The following is a 12,420-nucleotide window of genomic DNA, read 5'->3' as shown; positions in this document are numbered from 1 at the left end:
TCTCAGTAATATTTTCAGGTTTTTCTTTCAAGTAAACTTCAAAAGCCTTTACTTGAATTAGCATTTTCCGGTAATTACAGCAGCTAGTTTAAAGCAACATTATTAAAAAGTTTAAAAAATAAAAGCGCTGCATATTGGAATATGAATATGTTCACTGACATATATTTTTAGTTTCTACATTTTTCTCCATAATTGATACTCTAGTATAGTGTTTTAAAAAATTCCCTTAAGCATCGAAAAAGAGGAAAGATGGATCAATTGGGAAAACATGTTTGGCTTATTTTATATAAAAAAAGAGAATATCTACAAATTGGCTATGGGGTCTTAAAAATCGTGAAATCCTTGCCAATGAATTTGTCCATATCAAAACATAAGACAGGATGATAGAATGGAGAATGTTTGGAAAGTAAATATTTCTAAATTGCTATGCAAATGTTGCACATTTATGCATACGTTCAGGCAACCTTAGCTGCCTATAACATGTGAGTCTATAAATGAGACTGTGCATATTTATAATCCTGTACAAGAAAACCACTTACTGAAAGAATGAATGCAGCTGATGTGAAACTAATTTGGGAAATGTAATTCTCAAGCTGAACCCCAGATGCTTTTTTCAGTATAAATTAATTAATTTTCAGGTACTGGTATTAAGGATGAATTGATTGGCAGGAAAGACCACCCTGTGTAAATAGGAAAGCAGCAACTCTGTATACACTTTAGGTAAGGAACTTGGAGTACTGAGATCATTCAATAGCATGTCACCTATTGATTTCTGGAATTTGTATTGATTTTGTCAACTTCATAGGGAATTTATCTTAAAATAGATTTTGAATAAAAAACAAAAATTTCTCTTGCTGACCATATAAAATAGCAGCATCCGAATTTACCTTTCTGGGAAACAGAAAAGTATATGAAGCAAGAGTGTCAAAGATTGGGTGTCAGACAGTTGGGGCCAATGGGACATGGAGAGAGGAGAAAGTGGTGAAGCCCTATCATGGCTGCAAGGCCAAGAGAAGAGCCCTGGGAGTGTCTCGGGTGCGGAGGCAGAAGTGGGATCCCAGAAAGAAAAAGCACAGGGACGCTGAGAAGATTTGCAACAACTCAGCACCTAAATACATACTAAGCCGACTATCTGTTCAGCAGCCACACATGAGACTAACTGAAGTTCATCAGAGACCTATAAAGCTCCTAGGAGAAAATTGTATGATGCTCAAGAAGTCAAAGTTTCATTTGCTACACCATCTCAAGTTGACACATAATATATTTAAACATAATATATCTGACTTAAAATTTAAGATTGTTGATCAAAAGGCAGATGGAGGCAAATGTTTGTGGATTCTATATTCATCTGACAATGATCTTCAGTCCAGAACATAGGAAATTTCTTCCAAATAACATTAAACTAAACAAACTAATCAAAATGAGAATATTTAGTATAAATGTATGAAAAAATACTAAACATTACTACCCTCTGGTAAAAGTCAAATTAAAACTACAATGAGATACCACCATGCTCCTTTGAGAACACCCAGATTAGGAAGATTCACCATGCCAATCCCTGGCAAGAATGCAAAACACCTCTAACCAGCATCCATCACTAATGGAAATGCATGAATCATGCATTCCCTATGACACTGTGCAACAGTTGGCCAGTTTCATAAGAAGTCAAAGACACACCTGTTCTACCACCAACCATCACACCAGCATATTTACCCAAGAGATAGGAGTGGGTAGAGCCATACAGCAGGGTGTACATGATGCTCATAGCAGATTTCCAGAGGCCAAAACCCAGCAGCCCCAATGTGCCTCTGCAGGTGAACACACACACAGTGTTCAGGGGACAGGACGGGACTGTGCAGCACTCACAGCATGAAGCAATACGGAATGGACACAGAGAGCAGGAGGGAAACCAAATGGCTACTTACTGCATGAACCTGTTTGTACAAAGGAATGGGGGGAATGAATCCGTAGCAACCAGAAGGCATTGTGCAGTTGCCTAGAGTAAGACAGGAGGAATCCTTGGGGAAGGCAGAGATGTGTACATTATCCTTATTGTGGTGTTGCTTTCTGGTGCATAAACATGTCAAGTTTTATCAAATTGTACACTTTAAACATACACAGTTTATTATACATCAATTATAGGGTAGTGATGTTACAAAAAGACCATTTCAAATAATGATAAAACATCATGCGCATGGAAAGAAATAAATTACTCTATATAAAAGCACCTGTAACAAGGTAACAGAATTGCTTATCTATTATGCAAAAAAAACGTAAGCAATTCACTTAGTAGCCTATCAGATTCAAATTTTTGATAGTCTGTATGTTGCTTAAAGGAAAACAAAGTGAGGATTAATCATGTGATTTTTAGCTTGGGGTTGAGCTGATGAGTTTAATTTCCCAATTTATTTTCTGGAAACATGATTTGCATATATGAATAAATGCGCAGTTGCATTTTTAATATCACCTTTAGTATTATTTATTCAGAGAAAATAAGAAATTCATTATTCACTTCTTCAAAGTTCACTCTTTGGTGGGTGGGTGGTGGCCGCCCTGGTGTCAGGTGATGTGGGTAGTGGCTTCGAGCACCGTGCATTAGACTCAGGATGCTGAGAAGGTTCTGGCAGGAGGAGAGTCTTCGTGCTGGCTTTACATACACTCCAGGAGCACAGAGATTTTCTGTGAAACAAATGATTTAGTGTTCCTCTTATTAGCATCAGTGGAGATGATTAATCATTAATAACTGATCAATGTGCTGCCATTAGGGTCAGCAAGGTTGCTGACCCCAACAGTCAGTCTCTAGATGCTCCATATTTTACCTGTCCTAAATCTGCAGCAGACATTGCTGATCAATCCTGTCACTTTCTGAGGCAAGGCTTTGTCCTGTGAGTCCTCTCCTTACTTGCCAGAGACAAACACCCCCTTCATGGAAACAGTATGAAGAAACTAAACCCAACCTGCCATCCTAGCTCCTGAGAATTCTGCAGAGACCTGCTGTTCTGGTCGTGTGCAACCTGGCGTGAAATGTGTAATATCTGCCCGATAATTAGGAGGCTTATGAAGAATAACAGTGGTAATGTATTTTCCTTCAAATAAATTCATTTTAGTACAAAGGTAACTCATGGTTATTAGAGAAAATTTGGAAGATATCAAAACTTACAGGGAAAATAGTTATTGTACCAAATCCCACCATGAAGATAAAACACGAGTGCCATTTGCATAGGTCTTGAGGAGGTGTTTTGAAATTCAGTACAGAGGGTGATGAGTCTGAGTGACAGCCAGCACCTTCAGTGGTACCTCCCAAACTCAGTGGTGACTTAGGATGCTCCTTGCAAGTGATTCAAGTCATAAAATGCATCTTTGATGTAGTTGTTTTCTGTGTGTGAAGGAAGAAGTAAAGATAAGAACAACACAGTATTCTGAATTAGGAGCCACTCGGCTATTTGGTTATAGAATCTGGAGGTCACTTTTGATGGCAGATGAGGAAAAAGTAAGCAAGAGAAGTATGGAAAGAGCAAGAGGATTTATACCATCATGGATCAGGTGTATTACATTGGAGGAGGAAAAAATTTTTATTAGTTAAAAAAAATAAGCAGACTGTTCATCAATATGTCATGCTACGCAGACATCCATCAATATGTCAATCACATTGTGCCTCGGTGTTCAGCAGCCATTTTTCCTAGATGTCATTTCTTGAGGTCAGAGGCCACCCCTTTCATAGACGCCCGCCACTACAAGAGGGTGGTGGTTGTTTGTGCCAAGGTGGGCAAGGCTGTGTTGGGGCAGTAACCTCAAAACTCAGTGTTTTAAAGAGATGGCACATGCAAGAGGCAACCCAAATCCCTGGGCTGTTAAGTCAAGTCTCACCAGAACACAGCCCTTCCTGTGGGTTCACATACTATCTATGGTGGCTTTCACGCTAAGAGAGCAAAGCTGGGCAGTAAAGCCAGAGAATGTTTGCCCCCAATCTCTAAAATTTAGCATCATCTGTGTCAACAGAGAAATTTTTTTTTTTGTCTGAATGGAGTTTAAAGCAAAAAGGAATTCTTTTGCAGTCATGCCAATGATCCGCATGATTTGTGGGTCTTGGTGGGGAAGAGTCCTCTGGACTCTGGGGAATGCCGTCTGATGCAGGGATGAGAGTGGAGAGTGAAGTCATCAAAAGCAGGCTGTGTTAACTTCCTCTCCCACATCACTGCCTCAACAAGCCTGTTCCCAGGAAGTGAAGAAATGCAGCCTTCCCTGTGTTCAGAGGTGGACAGCTGGTGATCAGAGCAGGGTGCCTGTCATGGACTAATAGAATGCTTGTTGAATCCATGAATAAATAAAAAATAATGACCAGTTTGTGTAACCCATCCATTTTTATTTTCAGATACATTCATTAACCATTCACTCTGAAACATCATTCTGAAACCTGGCATGGTGCATGCACAGAGTTGGCTACTTGAACTCATGAAACTCGGAGCCCAGTCAGGAAGAACTGAGCCAGCTCTCCCCCACACATGCGTAAGATGGCTCCTGCATTTTGCACTTGACTCTGTAGCTTTCTGGTTTATAAAATAATATAATTTAAAAAATGAGATTGTTAATTTTAATTAGTTGTTAATTTTCCATGAATTGATAACTGGGGCTTATTATTATTATCATTGAAGAAATAATTCACCTACTAGAGAAATCAAATTTTCAATGAATGAGCAAAATATATGTGCCTAGTTTTATGTCTTCTTTCAATATTCTTATTTCAATATACAGGAATAAACTACCACCTTGATAGTTGATATTTCAATGTACAAGACTTGTCTCTTTTTTGATAAATTTATACTATGGTATTTAATATTTCACTGTTACTTTAAGTTTCATTGCATTCTCAATTTCAATTTGATGTGGCTCATTACATGCATAGAAATTCAGGTGACTTTTGCACTCTGATCTTGTATCTTGCAATCTTGCTAAGCTCATTTATTAACTCTAGCTGCATTTAGAAAAATGCTTAGGCTCTCCCACATAATGGATCATATTATCTGCCAACACAGACAGGTTTACTTCTTCCTTTCCATCTTCTCTGTCCTTTATTTATTAGTCTTGCTTTGTTGCACTGCCCCGGGGCCCTGGTACAGTCCTGAAGAGAGCCACTGGTCAGAAGTACTGGTGTTCCCAGTCCTGGGAACAAGGCGGTAGTTTATTACATTACCTATGCTGTCAACTGTGGGAATTCTGTCAAAACCTTTCAGCAGGTTGATGAAGTAAATATTGATTCCTGGTTTACTGAGACTTTATATTAGGAATCGATATTGGATGGTGAAAAATGTTTCCATTTGCTGCTGTGGAGATAATCTCATTGTTCTTCTTCTCTATTATTATAGGAGATTTCATTGATTGATTATTATGTTAAAACAATCTTGCATTCTTCAGAGGAAACCAACTTGTTCCTGAAATCCTTGCACCTCATAAAAACATTTACAGACCCCCACTCAGGACCCAGGATACTTCTGCACAGTGAGAAAAAATGGGAACAAATGGAAACTTCCAGTCTTGGTAATTATTGTTTTCACATCTCATTTGGTTTTACTGTAACACCAGATTCTCTCTCCCTTCATTTCGCTCTTTTCTCGAGTTTTAAATTTCATCTCTTTTTCTTTTCAGAAGGATTTCTGATTGTAATGATAGCACAGAACCCGGCAGAAGAACATTACGTGAACCCACAGTGCAGAGCCACCCTGGGAACACACCCGCACTCCCCACAACATTGTGTGTGTGTGTGTGTGTGTTTTTAGGTTTTCAGTAGACAGGGAGAAAAGGGTACATTTTTCATGAAACGTTCATGACAGAGGATGAAAGCAGAAAAACCAGGCCAAATAAATAATCGTACATCAGCATTTTTGTTAAAAAGATACCCTTAAGAAAGCAAAGTGGACCTTGCAGAATCAGCTTCACGATTTAATTGTTAAAACGTCCAGCCCCTGCTTACCCATTTCCAGGGAAAACAAATTACTCTGTGCAGTGAATTATTTTTCACTTATTTATTTATTTATTTTGAGGGAAGTGTCTTACTGTCTTGTTTGCTTAGGCTTTTACTGAAATACACCTCAGCCCGACTGCCCCTGGCTAGGTGAGCAACCAGAGGTGGCCCAACCTGGCCACAAGTCAGCATCTGAAGGCTTCCGGCTGCAACTGTCAAAATGACCCAACATTTCTCAAATTTACAGGAGTCAAGAACATTCATTGAGCTAATGGATTATCGATTTCAATAGAGCAGCTGAGTTTCAAAGGTGTTGGTTTGGGCTGTGAAGGATTTCACAGTGGCTTGTAAAACTGAGATGGAAGGAAATGGCCCTGTTGCCGGGCCAGGGCTTTAGAAGTGCTTCAGCTGGGGTGCAGGGGAGCTCAGGCACCCAGAGTATCAACACTGCGTGGTGGAGTCCTGTCTGTAAAATCTATGACCATCCTATAAATTTGGGCTTAGAACTCACGTAATCAATAAGAGACCCATAACCTGATTTTTCATTTTCTCATGGTAAATTTTATATCTTTGGATGTGTGTGACATTATCTTGGAAATGTTACTTGAAATACAAATTGCTTAACCATTTCAGGCAACTTGCCTGTAACCATTCAACCCCCAGGGACTAGAAGCAAAGGTTTATATTTACACAGAAAATAGGATTCAAATATTCAGACCCACTGCTTTTGAGGGATAGAGTTTGGGAAATTGCAACCATCTTCCCCTTATTTTTATGGACATTTTCTCCTTTTATTCTGTAACTACAGCCTATTCTATAATCCAGAATGTTTTGAAATAATTTTAAAAGGAAGGTGTGCTGCAAAGGAACCCCACAATCTAGACTTCTTCTCAAGTGCAAAGAATTGCCCTAGGCTGCGGTCTCCTCCTGCAACCCTTTGTGCAGAGGCCCAGATGGGTACTGGCCATTCTACCCTAGAATGAGGGGCACGTCCACCATGTATTCCCAGCAGCTTCAGGCTGGAAGGCCAATGCTCTCTCAGAGCTGCACTGCAGTGTGAGGCCCCTACCTTGGCTTCCTTGTTTGCCCTCAGGATTTGCTGGGGTCCAACTTGCTAGGCTCGAGGCTTCCCGGCTGACTCCCCTTCCTGTCATCACCCACCGTGGGAGCAGCGCTCAGTAAGCTCTGATGCTGCTGAGTTTCTGGGAGTCGGGGACAGACTGCAGCATTTGCAAGGCTTTTTGCTTTTGTGTTTTTGTCTGTTGGTTGGTTTGCTCTGTGGTCCTGGGGACGGAACCAGAGACTGGTCCATGCCTGTCAAGGGTTCTACCACTGAGCCACACCCCAGCCCCTGCCTGCAGCAATTTCGGAGGCACCTGGTGGCGCCCACCTGGAGTTGGTGCACTCTCCTCTGCGACCTCGGGTTTGAGTGATTCAATCCCATGGAGAAATGGTGTTCTCCGCAGTGACTACTTCCTGCCAGTGTCTATCATCACCCTCCAGGGCCTTAGAGCCCCCTCCCACCCCCACCCACCAGCCACCACCACTCTGGAACGTCAGGCTCTGGGGTATCACATTTGCTTTACAGAAAAATAGAACTGGCCTGTTGTGGTCACCTCTCCATATTGTGGTCTCCTCTCCAAAATGATAGAAGCATGAACAAACAGGGAGCCTCAAAAAACTCCACATTTAAGTAAAAATCGTGTATTTTTTTTTAAATCACAGTGATGCTATCTTGGTAGTGTGAAAACATTAGAATTTCACTGGCCCTTGAATCATTGTTTTGTGGGAGAATATGGTCTCAATCACACTGTGCCTCTGATCTTTAATAGCTAATGCAGCATTGGTTGTCTGTATATTGATTATATTAATTTACACTTAAGTTTAATTACATATACATTCCCCATTTAGCTCTAATTTTATAATATTCTTTTGTCTTTGTATCTAGTTTAACTTAAAACCTAATGGCATTATCTAAAATACTATTTCTCAAATACATTTAACTATAAGATTATTATAAAATTATATTGCTAAAATACAGAAAAGATTACACGGTTTTATGAGCAGTTTCATTGAATCAGAGTTATTTTTCAAGCCATTATAAACATTAACTAAAATCATAATTTTATGTTGAAATTATAAGATTAAAACAGAATAAAATTGATAATAACAACTAGAAAACATATGCCAAATGATTCTCATCTTCCCAATGAACTAACTACCTTCATAGTTAGGATATGCCATTTCTGAACAGAACTAAATATATAAAAACACAACTACATATGCACATATATGAAGATACACATGCATAATGTGTTCATGATACACATTTATCATGCATAATCATGTGTGCTCATGTGTGTCCACATACACAGCATAGACATGACACACATCATGCTCACATGAATGTATGCATGTTTACTTTTCCATGCTATATAATATTTAATTATTTATCAAAACTCCATTAACATATTTGTAAAACCCTCACTTGTCCCTATTTTTTATGTGCATCTCTCAATGAGACTATTAACTATGAGAGAAGAATTTTGTTTATTTTGTCTTTAATATCTTTAATGCAAATGACAGCACCTGGCCAAGTGTAAGCTCTCAGTCCATATTTAGACTGTGCTGTTAGAGATAATATCACAAACATTGTTCATCTCCTTTAGCACTCAGTTGGTTGACTCCTCAGTTAATTATGGACACTATCATGACTGAATATGTCAGGCCATTGAGCACCCCCTTACATTTCAATGGAGAAAAGAGATGCAAATCAAAATGTGAATCAAATGTTCACATAATGCAAAGGGGAATTGCAGTTATAAACAAGAGCTGTGACCTAGAGGAGCCATAGTAGTTCACAGAGACTCTGTGCAGAAGTGGCTCTTGTCTTGAGATCTAAGGACTTGGAGACCTCACAGTGGGCAAAGGGAAAAGCCCTCCAGCAAAGGAAGTAGAGCAGTGGGTGTCCTGGGCAAGGTACTGAACCGGCCTGGCTGAGGGCAGATGGGCACCACCTGGAGAACCGGGTGGGAAGGGGCCGGCAGAGACTCCCCAGCCATACTGAGCATCATTCTGTGCCATGAGGAGTGAGGATTCATGGGACACTGCTTTGTGTTCAGATTTGGGTTGGAGAAGAACTGTTTGGTATTTGCATGACATATAATACATTGCATATCTGTACTGTATATACATCTGTATATAATTGAACTTCCTGCTGAGGGGCCTGCTCTAGGGTTCTTACAGAGCCAGGGAGAAAGAAGAGCTGGGTGACTGGGGCTGTGATCACTCTGATGGCCAAATGCAGGGGGTGGGGGCACTAATGCTTTCAGCTGGCACATATCTGATAAAATAAGCATCTGCTCTGGATTTTTAAGTTTACATTCTGACATTTAAGGAAATTGAAGTAACCAATTCCTGTACTTACAATAAGGAAGAGATGGGAAAGCTAAAAGTCAGTGACTTCTCTTGGGGAAACTAAGAGAACTGAGGAAGAAGGAAACATTTCCATGGAAATCTGGGGATGTGAGCACCCAGTAAGCCATAGGCTTACTAAAATCCAAGGCTGGGGGAGACATAAACTGAGAGTAACACTTGCAGGGAAATTCTGATGAGTTGCTGGAGGCTGGGCTGATAAGCTATGAGATGCAAAATAGATTCAGATAAAATTCTCAAATAAAAATAAAAAACATTGAGGGTTGGGAGCAAAGCTGAGAGATACAAGGAGACCTGTATTACCCTAAGAAGGAAGCCAGATAAAGACATGAAAAGACCTTAAGAAAAGGAAAATTACAGTTCCATATACATGAAGAACAGAGACACAAAAGTCCTTAACAAAATGTTGGTGAGTTGAAATCAACAGTGTGTAAACAGAATCAAACACTCAAGTAAGTGGGGTTATTCCATGTTTGAAAGGCTAACACAACATTGGAAAAGCACTCAATGGCTTTTCCCTTATCAACAGACTAAATGCGCATGCTCATATCAATTGATGCAGAGGGATCATTTGACAGAATTCACCAGATATACATCATCAAACCTCATAGCCAGGTAAAAAGGAGAAGTCCCTGAAATGGATTTAAAAAAACTGAAGAAAGAAAAAGTGCAGTAAACATCATGCTCAGTGGTAAGGAACTGGAAGCTTTCCCCTAAGATCAGGAATAGACAGGGACATCCATTCTCAGAACTCTGGCCCACCTCAGACTGGAGGTTATGGACAGTGAAATGAGGCGAGAGGTAAAAATAGAGTGCACCCATGTAGGAAAGGAAGAAGGACAGCTGACTCTTTTTACAGAGAACATAATTATTTTGTATGAAATCCCAAATAATTAAAAATAAAATTTTGCAATAGTAAATATAGCAAGGTGGCAGGAAACAAGCTTAATACACAATAGCCAAGTATTTCCTAAATAAAAGAAATGGAAAATTAAAATTTGAGAGGAAAAACTAAACAATGCCATTCATTATATAACCCTCAAGGAAAATACTTTATATAGACCTAAAAAATCAATGTATAAGGAACCAACATATTGGAAACCAAAAAACTGATTTTCTTAAATGAATGATGTAAATAAATGAAGAAATATTCTCAGTTTATACAGTGCACGATCAATATTAATATGTCAATCCTTTTCAACTTGATCTATAAGTAAAATGCATTCCCAAATTTTGTGAAATTGGCAAATATTTTATAAAGGTCATGTGGAAAAGCAAAATACCTAGGATACCAAACCGAAGCTAGAAAAATTATGAGGGTTGAAGACTCAGACTACCTGATGCCAAAAATTCTTTGAAGAGATGACAGTAATCAATACAGTAGGATATCAGTGAAAAGCAGACACACAGATCAAGGAGCAAAGAGATTAGAAATAAACCCTCGTGAACATAGTCAAATGAAGTTTGATCTTTGACAAAGGTGAAAAGACAAATCCATGTGGAATTGACAGTCATTTCAATGGATAGTACTGGGCATTGATTTGCAAAAAAACAACAAAACACAAAGAACCTAGACACACTGCAAACCCCTAGATCCATTAGAGAGAAAGTGGGAAGTTCAACTTCATTAAAATTAAAAACATATGCTCTGAAAAAGACAGTTAAGAGAATGAAAAGACAAGCTTTATGTTGATAGAAATATTCACAAACCACATATCTCACAAAGGTCACTCCCCAGAACTTATAAAAGTTCTCCAAACTCAAAAATTGCATAAAATAATCTGAAGGACTCAGGAGGCTGAGTCAGGAGGGTCTCAAGTTCAAAGACAGCCTCAGCAATTTAGTGAGGACCTGTGCAACTTAAGGCGACCCTATCTCAAAATTAAAAAATAAATAAATAAAAAGCGTTGGGGATGTGGCTCAGTGGTAAAGCACCTACAGGTTCAAGCCCCAGTACTCTCACCAAAAGAAATAAATAAAAATTACCTAAAGTAAAGCAAAACATATAATTTAAAAGTGGGCAAAATATACAAATAGATAATTTTTTAAGAAGACACACAGATAACAAATGGGGGCAATACAAGGTGTTCAACATCATTAGACATCAGGAGGATGAACTGAAACCATTGAGATACTAGGTAAAACCAGAAGAATAGCTATAATGTTACCATAAAGTGTGAACCTCAGTGCTGGCGAGGATGTGGAGAGAATAAATCCATCAGGAGGAGCCAGGGAGAATGTAAAGCTGTACAGTGACTGGGAAGTAGTAGGGGAGATGCTTGTTAAACTAAATAGCAATCATGGCACAACCTAGCAACTGCACCTGGGCATCTGTCTAGGAAAAGTGCAAGGCCTCCACAGGATGGTCCTTAGCAGTTGTGTTTTTGCTTTTTGCTCTTTTGGATTTTGTTATGGGTTGATTGGCTGGGCCTTGTCCAAAACTGGAAACAGCATAGATGTTCTTGAATGAGAGAGTGTTTGAGGAAACTGAGTCCATGGGGCCTGCTTAGTGGTATCACAGGGAGCTCTTGCTAAATATACATCGAGTCCCCAGGGAATTACACTCTGTGAAAATGGCCAGTCCTCAAAGTTTGGATGGCATGGATTTTCATTTACATAATGGCTTTGCAGTGACAAAATTATAGAAATGAGGACAAGATCAGCGCTTTCTAGAGTTTATGCACAGCTGATGTGGACTGAGGGGAGCAGATACAGAAGGTCATCAAGAGGGGTCCTGACCGAGATTCGCCTGCTCAGGAGCCCAATGAGATGAAAACATAAACAGTTGACACTCATGGGCAAGGACCAATGGAGATGAGGAACTCCCAAATGAGACTGGTGTGCTATATCAGCATTGACGTTTTAATGTGATCACGGTGTTACACTTCTGCACTGTTGGGGGGAAGTGGGTAAACGTCACGTTCTCTCTATTTTGTGTCTTCAAACTTCATGTAAATTTACAGTGCCTTCTACAATGTTGTCATTTAACAAAGAAGAATTTTATAAAGATATTGATGCAGAAGTAT

The sequence above is a fragment of the Urocitellus parryii genome, chromosome 3, assembly GCF_045843805.1.
Source record: "Urocitellus parryii isolate mUroPar1 chromosome 3, mUroPar1.hap1, whole genome shotgun sequence".
NCBI classification, from domain to species: domain Eukaryota; kingdom Metazoa; phylum Chordata; class Mammalia; order Rodentia; family Sciuridae; genus Urocitellus; species Urocitellus parryii.
Note: the sequence above shows the minus strand (reverse complement) of the source record.